This window comes from Bacillus rossius, unplaced genomic scaffold (assembly GCF_032445375.1).
Source record: "Bacillus rossius redtenbacheri isolate Brsri unplaced genomic scaffold, Brsri_v3 Brsri_v3_scf33, whole genome shotgun sequence".
Lineage (NCBI taxonomy): Eukaryota > Metazoa > Arthropoda > Insecta > Phasmatodea > Bacillidae > Bacillus > Bacillus rossius.
Genome location: NW_026962514.1, coordinates 1 through 13,354, shown reverse-complemented (window position 1 = coordinate 13,354; position 13,354 = coordinate 1).

Below are 13,354 nucleotides of genomic sequence, written 5' to 3'. Positions count from 1 at the left end.
ATGAAAAATTAGCCTGAAAACAAATTTAAGTATTTATTTTTTCGTAACCATACAAAATATTGCCTGAAGATATTTGCCGGTAGACTGATTCATACTGCTGTATTTTTTAATTGTACTTGGCTTTGGTTGCCAAAATAATTAGTGTAACTTCTGCAGTCACAAAAATTTTGTCGTAATTTTTATCAGTTACAAAATTCCTTTAAATTAAATGAATAAGTAAAGTAGCATTTAAACAGATATTTTCATGTTGGTTAACTTGAATATTTTAACATTAAAAGAGAACAAAATTACATAACATTTTCATGGACTAACAAATTTCTGAATTCTTGCAAGTAGTAAGGTCTGGTGAGTCGAAAACATAATTTAGAGTTGTTATTGTTGTTAAAGTTGGGTTCTACCCGACTTTGACGTATTACTTTCACAGAAAAATAACAGATCTAATAAAGTTCCACAACTCAGGTAGAATTTGATACTTCGAGTGAAATTTGAATCCTAGATTCCAATTTTACCTAGAAACTGAAAGATTCAAATAATTTTTTTTTAATAAATTACAAAAATTGTGAATTCTTTTTCATTCTCTTTTCTTCAGACAACTATTAAGACGTATTTGAAACCAGTCACATGAAAAAAAAAATTATTAGTGTCAATTAATTCAATTACGGTATTTGAACCTCGGGAAGACAACAAAAAATCCACCGCTGTCTTTACACTTCCGAGCCCATTAGGTGACTGATCTCCTCCGCAGCAAGCAGCAAGTCTTTTATGTTCAAATACTCTTTCTATTCTTTAACTTTTCAATCTCACTGAACATGACATAAAATATAAAGAATGCTGGTAAATCTTCATACAATTAAAAAAAATTAATGACAATTATTCTCATATGATGAAATTCTTTCATAACTTTTAATGCAAATAATTATTTTTAGAAATGTTTGGCAAGGTATGGTATATACATAAAGAGTCATTAAAAATATTTTAAGGTAGCAAAAAAATTTTAAAGACATTGTTTTCTTGTTCTATATTTAAGTGAATACAGAAATACCCATTTAAAAAAAACTGATTTAGTTGTTGTTTAAAGAAGGCAACGCAAGTGTCATGTAATGTAACATCAATAAAAAAATTTCAAAAGTTCTAACCAAGAAGACGCATATTTTTGTTTATACAAATCAATAATTTATAAACGCCTTATTTGTACATATAATTGGATTCACATACAAAAGTGCACGCATTTTATGACAAATTTGACTGAATTTTGCGCGATTTGTCAACAAATTCACGATGTGGATCCACAAGCAGTGCGGGATCCCCCAGGCCTTCAGATGATGCTGAATCCCGCGGGATTTCGGGATTCCACTTAGCTGTATTGCAATCCCTAGTCTCAGTGCCTTGCTCCTGTCAAGCTTATACGCCTATAGCGTTACAGTATTTCATTGACATGCACCTTATTAAGTAATGCGATTGTAGTCTCGTCTTTATTTGCTGTCAGCCACGCACACGGAGCTCAGAAGGGAGACGCTAGCCATCAGTGTGTACCTAACTACGTTTTGCTAACTAATCAAACCATCTTTCTTTAGAATAAATATATTTTAAAGTTTCTCTACTTTTAAGATCAATGCATATATTTTAAACCTTGTTTTGCTATGCATTTTTATCAATTCTGTCAATTATAATAATAAATTCGTTTTTCTGTCTGTCTTTCGCGTTGCTCGGAGAAGTTAATATGTTACATAGATTCTTCTGGAAGAGAGGAAAGGGAAGGGGGTAATTTAATAAAGTTTCCTTTATTTCATGTTAAACGATCTTTACGTCATTATATACACCTCGACAACGCGACAAATCCCGTGTTTCATAAATTCTAAAACTATTATTTAAAACATACTCCCCTCACATGCCTCTTCTGCATATATTAAGTTTACTTTATATTATATTAGTATTTTTTTCTTCATTGGAACTTTTTTTTCTATTCGGAAATTCCTTACAAAACACTTAAAAGGTTTTGTTTTTATCAACAGCATACTTATTTTGTAGCATGACTTTTAATTTGACAGATTTTTAGTATAGTCTCTATTCCGTGTTATTCCTACTGACCGCAGCTATTGCATTGTCGATGCTTTCTTCACTGCAGTCGTGAAAGGTCCTTGGTGTATTACACACATTTTTCTTTAGAAACTGCCAATAATTTTTAATTATTCAAATTCTTACTCGGTTCAAACCTTGGCGTTTTAATTAAATTGGCTTTACAACAAATATTAAAGTAGATTTACATTTTTAATATGTTTGATGTAAAATTATGTGTGGTGTTAACATTTCAGTTTCGATTTAAGTTCGGAATAAAATAATTTGTATTTCAATACTTTCTTTGTGATATTTTTGATTAGAATCAATTATTACTATTTAATGTGTTAAAAAAATAATTCATTGATTCACATACTATTTTATTACTGCATGGTTGCACCGGAATGTGGCGCACACGTGCTTTTGAAATATGATATATTATAATCCTCACAAGTTAACATCACTTTTGAATGTTAACCCAGTCCATCTGTTATTATTACCACATTCATACAGCAATAATTAAAGTTGAATTAAAAAACTAAATATAAGAAATTGTTCGATTTTTACATTCATTTTGATATCAGTTATTTGTACTGCTTCTTTAAAGAAAACATGCTAAATCTGATCCAACCATACAACTTACTTAGTCTTACACCTTTTTCATTAGAAAAATCTGGTCTAAAAATTAAAAAAATAAAGAAATACACAACTTATTTATTAAATTAATGTTTTACAAGTATGTTTATACTTCACTTAAGATAAAGTAAATTTCTTAGTTACTCGTGTCAAAATTAATATACATTCAGTGTAAGTTTTAGCCGCAGCGTCAGAAAAGCATAGTGTAATATTAGCCTAACAACTGCAAGCGTACAAGGAAAGAATATATATATATATATATATATATATATATATATATACACACACACACACACACTTAATATGTGTGAGTGTTTGTGTTTGTATGTACATGTGTGTATATATAAAACATTTTCAGCAGTTTGTAGAACAAGAAATGAATAAATGATAGGCTACATAATACATTCATTTCTTTAAATATAATAAAACTAATATCCATCACATTTACTACTTCCTAGCTTTATCCCGCGGTTAGCTCGCGTTTAAGTAGATTTTGTCATTCAATTCAGGTTGACGGTCGACACAGGAAGCAAAACTATTAAATTCAATTAATTAATAATATAATTAACTCATTTAATTCAGGTTGTTGTTCAATACGGGTAGAGGTTAAATATTTACAAAAGAAAAAAAACTACACAATATAAATCAGGGTTAAGTGTTGGAGAAGATAAGTAATAGTGGAGTTTGTGTTAGTAGAGTAATAGGTTATGCCTTGTAGCGAATTTAAGATTTCACTCCATATTAAATTTTACCTACAGTTAATTAACATCCCTTATTAACTCCGCTTGTAATCTATATCTTACATAGTATAAAACAAAGTCGCTTCCCGCTGTCTATCATTATGAATGCTTAGATCATTAAAACTACGCAACGGATTATGCGGTTTTTTTAATGGATGGTTTGATTCAAAAGGAAGGTTTATATGTATAAAACATGCATAATATAGTAGAGAAACACTGATAATTTTAGAGGTTTAGAGGTGTATGTTGTGATGAATTGGTAGAAAATCACCATGGCAACGGCTATTCGTATCTATGGCAACGACTATGTCATTGTTAGTGCAGTCCTCATCACCGTTGATATTTTGCGGGGAATTTAAATATAAAAAGTTACTCTTTTTTTCCAAGTATATAGGTATCCTACAAACTTGAAACTTGACAGTAATGTTCCTTATGTTACTCAGGATGACGTTTTCCGAAAATCAGCTCCCAAGGGTGGTTAAGCCCGTGCAACAGTGGTTACTTCGTCTCCATGGCAACGGGCATCGCTTTGTTTTCTTTTTCCATTCGAGGCGCTGCAGTGGCGTACCCACAAGGAGGGGCATGTAAAATGAGCGGCGTAAGAGTGTACTGCCTGCAGACTGCCGAAGCGAAGTACGGGTACACCAGTTGTACGTTGCGAGCTCGAGAGTGGGGAAACCATCGGTGCTATTCGTTTTCTCTCCGATACATTAAAAAATATTGTAATAAATTAATTGCCATGGTATTTCATTTATTATTACTGTAAATGGGAGATTTGGTCTTCTTTTCCCTGTAGTATAGCCGTGCAAAGCCAGGTCGGGGAGCTAGTATATATATAAATGATGAAATTTCTTCTGCTTTGAGGTGCAATCACGTAAACACGACTAAACGTACCGGTATGGGACCATCACCATTCGAAGCGGGATCGCATGTTTGTGGTTCTGGGTTATTCATATTTGAATTCCGTAGACCCTTTTGCCAATTTTTGTTTAGATTTGTAAATTTGATAAGATTTTTCGCCAGTAAAAAAATATACATACAATTTATGTTACGGAAACTTTTCTCCGTGCTAACGGATTGCTCATAGCAACGAAAAATAACTACACCCAGCGATATATTAGTTAGATTTGCTGTTAAAGTTTTCTTTTAGTTTATAAAACTATAATTTATTCTTTGATGAAATATAGTTATCCTACATCCTTTTCTGTACCCCTGACAATGTGTATCCAAAATTTAATGATGGTCGGTTGAATAGTTAAGGCGTGAAAGCGTAACAAACAAACAATCAAAATCAAATTTGCATTTATAATATTAGTAGGATGAATGAATAAAAGTGCTAATTGAACGGAACAGGCCTGTGTTTATTTTTCATACTCGTTTACCTATATTTGTTTGTCATTGACATTTCTTTCAATGAAATTAGATATGTGCCTCCCGAAATAAGATATTAAAATAAAAAAAGTTAATTTAGTTTTGTTTATGAATAGGTTGAACGAATATTTATGCTTGTGTATACGAGCACAGCGACTGCTTGTTGTCGACGGAAATGTTTGCAGGTTGTACTTGTGATGCCTCAGCGGGGCGCCTGAGATCCCGGACTCAAGGTCGTAGGGTCTTTGGAGAAGAATACCTGAAATGTGCTGTGATGGGGTGTGGCAGGAAACCCGTGCGTCACTGGGGAAGGGGAGAGAAGTTGCCAAGTGGTGGGGGAACAATTTACGGGCAAACGGATTCTCAAGACAAAGGACAGAATCAAACTTACGCAGATTTTCGTGCTGGTTTGTATGAAATATAATTCGAGTATTCACAAACACAAAATATTAAAAAAAAAAAAAAAAAAAAACGCAATACAGTCTCCTTGAGTTCTATGGGGAAATTAATATTTTTTTTTTTTAGTTTAAGTGTTCCAAGTTACTTCCAAAATTAAACCTACACATTAAATAATGTTATTAAAAAAAATCTGCATTTTTTCACTTTTTACAGTCGTATTCTAACACATAAAATTTTTTCACCCTTTCAGATAATACAACAACGAGCTTTGAGAGATGCACGTGTACACTTACAAGGGGCCATCCATAAATTATGTCACACGAATCATGATTTTTTGCCCCCGACTCCAACTCGGGACTTGTCACAGATGGTGTGACGTCACACATTTTCCAACTTTATATATTGAACTAATTTAATTAAAACAGCAGATTTAAAATTATTTTTACTTTCATTAAAACTATGTTTTAAACAAAATAACATTAAATCAACATTTCTTAAAATTGACAAAACAAGAAACTACTTAAATAATTATAAACTAATAATTATATCAATGAAAGATACAAAACTCAATCATCTTGTGTCCAAGGACTCTGAACCCACTCCACTATATTGCTTATCACTGACATAGCAGGCATTTCGTTCTCATTTTGGTTGTTAATGTCAGGAACACAGAGGCCATTTATCGTTCAACTCTGTTGAATGCACTTCTTCCCGGAGCATTTGTGGCAATGTAAATAGCAACCAAGTCAAAATCTTTAAAATATTGCATAGCTGATACTATAAATCGCTCTAATTTCAAATCTCGAAAACTTCTTTGAATTTCGCATTCATGAGTTGATTACCTTAAATCGTATAGGCGTATTGATATGTTGGTAACATTTCTAAGTTTTTCGCTTACATTTAAAGTTTCGCATTTAAATATTTTATATTTGGACAAGTGACATCACGAAGCTTATGACGCCTCCTACCCCTTGTCACACAATGTCACACTTCGTCGACCACCTCCCCTCCCCTTAACGCGTGGCGTTATTTAGGGATGGCCCCCAATGAGACCAAGTCTTATCAGTTTCAGACAAGAAACTCAAGAAAAGGTAAATAACAATGTTTTCAAATAATCTTTAAAAATCACACAAGACATCTTGCAATTCTGTCCTCCATATTTAATTTAACGTGTTCCGAAAACACTGAAGTTATATATATGGAAGCTAACGACTTTATTTTTATTACACGTTTCACGTTTTCACTTATGAAACTACCAAAAAGTGAAAGCACATGAAAATCTTTAATGAAATAGTAAAGAATTGCTTACTTTGAAATAAAAATTAACATTACTTATAGAAATAAGCCAAATGTAAATTGTTTCGACATTTGTATTGTTGCAATTTGCAGGGTCGGCGATGTCTAGCGTTTGGCGTATTTTATCTATAAATTGCCGCAGTTTTACTGCACTTGTTGCATGTAGCGTCCTGTGCGTTTGCTTTTCTTGCGAAGTTTATAACATTAGCCTTGTAGCCAACTAGTGAACACCTTAAGGTGTAGCCAAATTATACTTGTTGATTTTATTTAATTTCAGACGCCCGTGGTCACTTCTTAAACATAATTTACTACAGTTACATCCAATTTTTAAATTGTCATGTATTTCACACTTCTTCCACGTGAAAAGTGCCACGTATCTACCGCTCAAGCCCGCTCCACAATGTGTAATGGGACTTCAAGAAATTTAGGTTTCAATATGCGTTCGCTGCTTGCACAGTGTGTGAAAACTTAACAAATGGTAATAGAGTGATTAAATTTTTCCGGTTACGATAAAATAACCACGGTCATGATTTACACACACACGCCTACACGCACACACACATGTATATAAACATAATTATATAACTAAATATAATTAAAAACAAAGTAATGATTCTGGAGGCAAATTGAAAATGTCTTATAATAGCGAACTACATATTAAAAGTTCTCAAATAAACTCGTTGAAAACAACCGCATACTCTGTTTATTAATTACTGAAATCCAGCGCTATAGGATGTCTACACTTTCAACTACCATGATTCACAACTGAGTTTGCTTTGCGAGAACTTGCAAAAAAAATCAGTGTAAAAACAACAACCCACAGGTTACATACAGGATTAGCATATATGAATGACCGGATGTAAAAAAATCATATTTTCAAAGATATTATGCTATCAGTGATACTGAAAATAAAAGAAAGAATTTCCAATTTCTTATAAAAAAAATCGTTCACTTCATGGCAGCTTTACCTTAGAACTCGATGATAATAGGAAAAAATGATAAGTGTTTATAAACCAAGTATATATGAATAGTTAATAATCAGGCATTTATATGTTTACATATCATGACCTAACTTCGTATTACGCTTCAAATTCTAGTAATTTCATCACTGTAGATCCACAAAATGTACTAGTACTAGGCTCCAATTTATATATGGGTCAACCGGGCATTCGCCCAGATTTCCAGTTTTTGAGCGGCGAAAGAATTCGTGGTACGAAAAAAATTGGACGAGAAATATTGCCTAAAAATATATATTACTAAATAAAATAATTTAGAAAAAGATATAAAATTCGTTTAATAGTATACTGTAACTCATATTTTATTATGGTAACTATAACAGCCGCATAAAAATACTACAAGCATTAAAAAATTTAAAAAATACACACAGCCTTTGTCTTTGAAAAACCTTAGTATTTAGTTGCATAATATGCTGTTTTAAAACTAATTAAATAAGCTTGACTTTGAAAAGTTTTATTATTTTTGCGGGGAACTGGAAAGAAAGGGGGGCGGCTAAAAATTATTTTCCCAGAGCGCTGGCTCCTGAAATCAGGGCCTGGCTAGTACATAATAAAAGAGCAACCAAATTACTAAAATAGTTTAAGATGAAATGTACTTATTTTACACTTTCCCTACAACCAATTCTATAGATTTTGGTGGAAAGTCAAAATCATCCTCACAACGAATCAAGTGAAAGCTTACCACACGAAAATATCTTAAAAGAAATGTTTTTTACACATAAAACAGAAAGGCTGTTTGCAAAACAATCTGTTATTCACAAAAGCAAGGCTACGCACAGTTAAAACATACTTGTTTTTCCAACACTCAACCCACTTAGTATTAAAGAACATATACTGAGAACTAAAATTAACCTAGCCAAACTCAAGAACTAATTATTCTTAGATGACGCTGTGGGCACTATTAATTTGGTTAGAATTCGTATATAAGGAGTATAAAATCTATATTGTAACACAAAAAATTAGGATAGGTTCCTAATATGGTAATTTTTATAAAATAGCAGCTTCTTGTAAATAAGGCTAATACAAAACCGTCAAGTGGAAGATTCGTTGCGTAAATTCAGAAGTAGTAATATTTATTTGGTACGTAAGTAAAACTTTATACGTAATTAATAAAGGCAACATAACTAATCTTTAACTTTAGTTACTATTCAAATTGTTTTCCAGGAACCGCTACACTGTAATTTTCCCCTAAAACATTCCGATGTGGCATACAAGTAATATATAAATGTATGTCCGGCATCTGGTGCCAGTACATTGTGTGGGGTTGAGGTCCATCATCTTGGATTGTGACTTCACAGCGGCCATCTTGCATGACCTTGACTTTTACCTCGGCCACTTTTTATTCCTGACAACATTTTGTTGGTGTTCTCCCTGTGCTCCAGTTATTCTTGTCAAAACTTTTGTTGAATTTCTTAGCGTGCTTCTGGTTAATCATTAAAAAGTAGGTAATCATTTCAAGCATTTTTTCGATATGAGACATGCAATTGTATTCAGTTTTACGTTTAGTTAGTGAATTCCTGTTAACAAATTACAAATACAAATTAAATCAGGTGAAACTCACACATAAATTAGATTTATCACTGAGTCGATTTCTATGTATTAAAACAGTTGAGAACCACAGCATGCAAGACTATTCTCCTTCTGCTTGAGGTCTAACAAAGCTCTCCTATTCCGATCGTGAGTGAGCATCCCGCATCTCGCTTAAAACATAACAAATAACGAATGTTTTATACTTGCATTATTATACAAGGTAAATTGTACTAGATGGATTCAGATATATTGTTTAAATTACGAACACTGCGAGCAATTACATGAGGAGACATCTGTTAGTGAAAAGCAGATCTACTTGGAGATGAATTTTTCAACAAATGTAAAATTAACTCTAGCTGATAGTTTACTGAAATTCCTACTTGCATTATTATACAAGGTAAATGGTACTAGATGGATTCAGATATATTGTTTAAATTACGAACACTGTGAGCAATTACATGAGGAGACATCTGTTAGTGAAAAGCAGATCTACTTGGAAATGAATTTTTCAACAAATGTAAAATTAACTCTAGCTGATAGTTTACTGAAATTCCTACTTGAATTTCTGTTTTAGTTTGGAACACTCAGTATGCTTCTGACCACATTCACAGAAGCTAGCATGGATTCCGTAGCGATGTCTGTAGCCGTTATCGAACGGACACAAGTGTAGTTATTGCAGCAAGAAATTTACCTTGCAATAAATGTTAACCGTCATGAGAGAAGCGAGTGTATTTTGGGACATTACCAAAAATAATTTAGTTGCACTCAGCATCATTTAGTTGACGAAATATCTTGAATAAACATCACAAGATCTGTACATCCAAGCTAACTGATGATAACAAGAAAGTGAAATAAAGACAACACTATCCTAGATTTCGTTAATGATTTGAAATTAAATGCTAACGAAGAAAGTATCATATTTAATGGAAGTAGTATATAATAGGGCGTCCGGAAACTGGCTTCTGGCTGAGGATTGAAGATTGTTTACATTGTGACGTCACGGCGGCCATCTTGTAGGAGTGTAACGGGACATAGCGTAACGGGACAAGTTTGACCTTGACCTTTGACCCTCAAAATTCGCCAAAATTGGGCAAAAATTGCCCAAAATTCCTCAAAATTCGTCAAAATTTACATTTCTGTGAAAAAAATTCCGCCAAAAATTCTCAAAAAATTCCACAATCCAAAAATTAGAATTTCGAAAAATCCTCAAAAGTCGTTTTGCCCTAGAAAGAACCCAAATTCCTAAAAGAGGCTTAAGCATCCTTGTCTACAGCCTCCGATAAGCCTCTGACGTCATCTAGGATTATGACCGCCATCTTGGATGGTTGTGACCTTGACCTTGACCCCGGCGGCCATTTTGGATCCGCCATCTTGGATACGCCATTTTGGATGACGTAATTGTGTGTTCTCGAAAATTCCGGTGACGTGATTGCCGCCATATTGGATGATGTCGTCACCGGTGCAATTTTCGTTACGGCCGCCATCTTTAACTTTTTTATTTATTATCCCATTTAATGAAATTTTTTTTAAAAATTATAAAAAAATTCAAATAATAAAATTTTAATAAAAAATATTTAAAAAATAAACTTTTACGACACGGAGTTCGGAGTCCTCGGTTCCAACCCGGTGAGGGCAAAAAAAAATGGCGACCGATCCTTCCCTCACAGTGACTGCTGGCATACTGACTCCCACCACTTTTTTCATAGCATATATATCATCCGGCAGTATGACGACATGTACGCCATCTTGAAATTTGGACGCCATCTTGAAAATCTTTATTTATTATCCGATTTTAATGAAAAAAATTCCAAAATTCATCAAAAAATTAACGTATTTGAATTCTGTTTGATTATATCGATGTACGTCCTTGGTTCGATTCCCGGCGAGAGTAAACGGTCGATCCTTCCTCCATGAAAGCTACCTAGACTGATCTACCACCACCAGTACCAAGGTATATATCATCAACTGGTATGACATCATGTCCGCCATCTTGTCTTCATCCGCTGGAGACCACCATCTTGTTTTCGTCTGCTAGAGTGTGCCGATACCATGTAGTATAATTATCTGGTCACTATACTTGTGTCCTCAACTGTTGACATTGAACATTGACCTTGAACTTTGACCTTGACCTTGAAATTTGACCTTGACCTTGAAATTTGACTTTGTCCTGGAAATTTGACTTTGTCCTTGTCGACCATCATGGATCCGACATTTTATGTTCAGTACATGCTACCAGAGGATACCACCTGCTGGAGTACGCCATCTTGTGTGTGTGTGTGTACTTGTATTATAGAGTACATTTCCATCTGGATAATTTTATTCTAACATGCTACAGTGCAGTAATCATTTATTATTACTGAGGTACCCACCATCTTGAAATTTGACCGCCATCTTGAAATCATGTAATTATTTAGCTAGAAATGCGGGAAAAATTCCAATAGTCTCCGAAAAAATCATTTATTAATTTACAAATCGAATCGATGGATCCCTGTCCACGGTTCGATTCTTGACCAGAGACAGTTGTAACTAATTATTAAATAAATGTTAGGTTCTGTTTTCCATTACCTTTCGCAGAGTTTATTAATCATTCACTCTACGAAAATCAACTCAAGTCAATATACCGGACCAACGAATTAAATCAGTGCCGATTAGCCTATTATGAAAGTCTAATTTTTCAATAATCTGAATAACATAAAAGCCGTTCATGTACAAAGCCACACATATAGATCAATTGCCTTCAGTCCATGAGACCGAGTCATGTCATTATCAGACGTATAGGCTAGTCATTTCAGGACCACATGACCTTCGTAATCCATCGTGACATTTTTATACATTCTAAAGGACCAAGTAACCTTGTAAAATATTTTAGTAACACCAAGAGGAGATAAACTAGTAAATATTCAATCACTACATTTTGTACTACGCGCAATCAACAAAAAAGGAAGCACCGACAACGAAAAGACAGCACCACCAACGAAAAGACAGCTCATTTGGAAGCACCGACAACGAAAAGGCAGCACATTTGGAAGCACCGACAACGAAAAGGCAGCACATTTGGAAGCACTGACAACGTAAAGGCAGCACATTTGGAAGCACCGACAACGAAAAGGCAGCACATTTGGAAGCACCGACAACGAAAAGGCAGCATATTTGGAAGCACCGACAACGAAAAGGCAGCACATTTGGAAGCACCGACAACGAAAAGGCAGCACATTTGGAAGCACCGACAACGTAAAGGCAGCACATATGGAAGCACCGACAACGTAAAGGCAGCACATTTGGAAGCACCGACAACGTAAAGACAGCACATTTGGAAGCACCGACAACGTAAAGGCAGCACATTTGGAAGCGCCGACAACGTAAAGGCAGCACATTTGGAAGCGCCGACAACGTAAAGGCAGCACATTTGGAAGCACCGACAACGTAAAGGCAGCACATTTGGAAGCGCCGACAACGTAAAGGCAGCACATTTGGAAGCGCCGACAACGTAAAGGCAGCACATTTGGAAGCACCGACAACGTAAAGGCAGCACATTTGGAAGCACCGACAACGTAAAGACAGCACATTTGGAAGCACCGTCAACGAAAAGGCAGCACACTTGGAAGCACCGACAACGAAAAGGCAGCACATTTGGAAGCACCGACAACGAAAAGGCAGCACATTTGGAAGCACCGTCAACGTAAAGGCAACACATTTGGAAGCACCGACAACGAAAAGGCAGCACATTTGGAAGCACCGACAACGAAAAGGCAGCACATTTGGAAGCACCGACAACGAAAAGGCAGCACATTTGGAAGCACCGCCAACGAAAAGGCAGCACAGTTTGTATGCATCATCGAATAAGGAAGCACATTTGGAAGCTCCATCAACTAAAAAAGGCAAAAAGGAAGCACAAGTTACGAGATCTAAGTCTTAGTAAGAAATCATAATACAAGAAATAAAAACATTACATTCTTATAATTTAAATTATTTATTTTATTGCTTTACATTATACAAATGCAAGTAAAACAAGTCATTATTGTATGTAGCCAGCATTCCTCAGTTCCTTGAGTATGAAGGATATTTCTTTGATGCACGAATAGTTTCCTGCACAAAGCGAACCATGTAGAAGTCTTAGCCGGTCAACCAATATGTTTGGATCTTTACATGATGTGTAATCATTCTCTTCTACCACCATATTCCTTGCACCTTTATAATAAATATTATGATCTCTGATGTCTTCCGTTTTACCACCAACCTCAGGGTAACTTTCATGTTTGAGACGGTGATCATCACAAGCTTGATCAGATTTATTTAATATATCACGTCGTT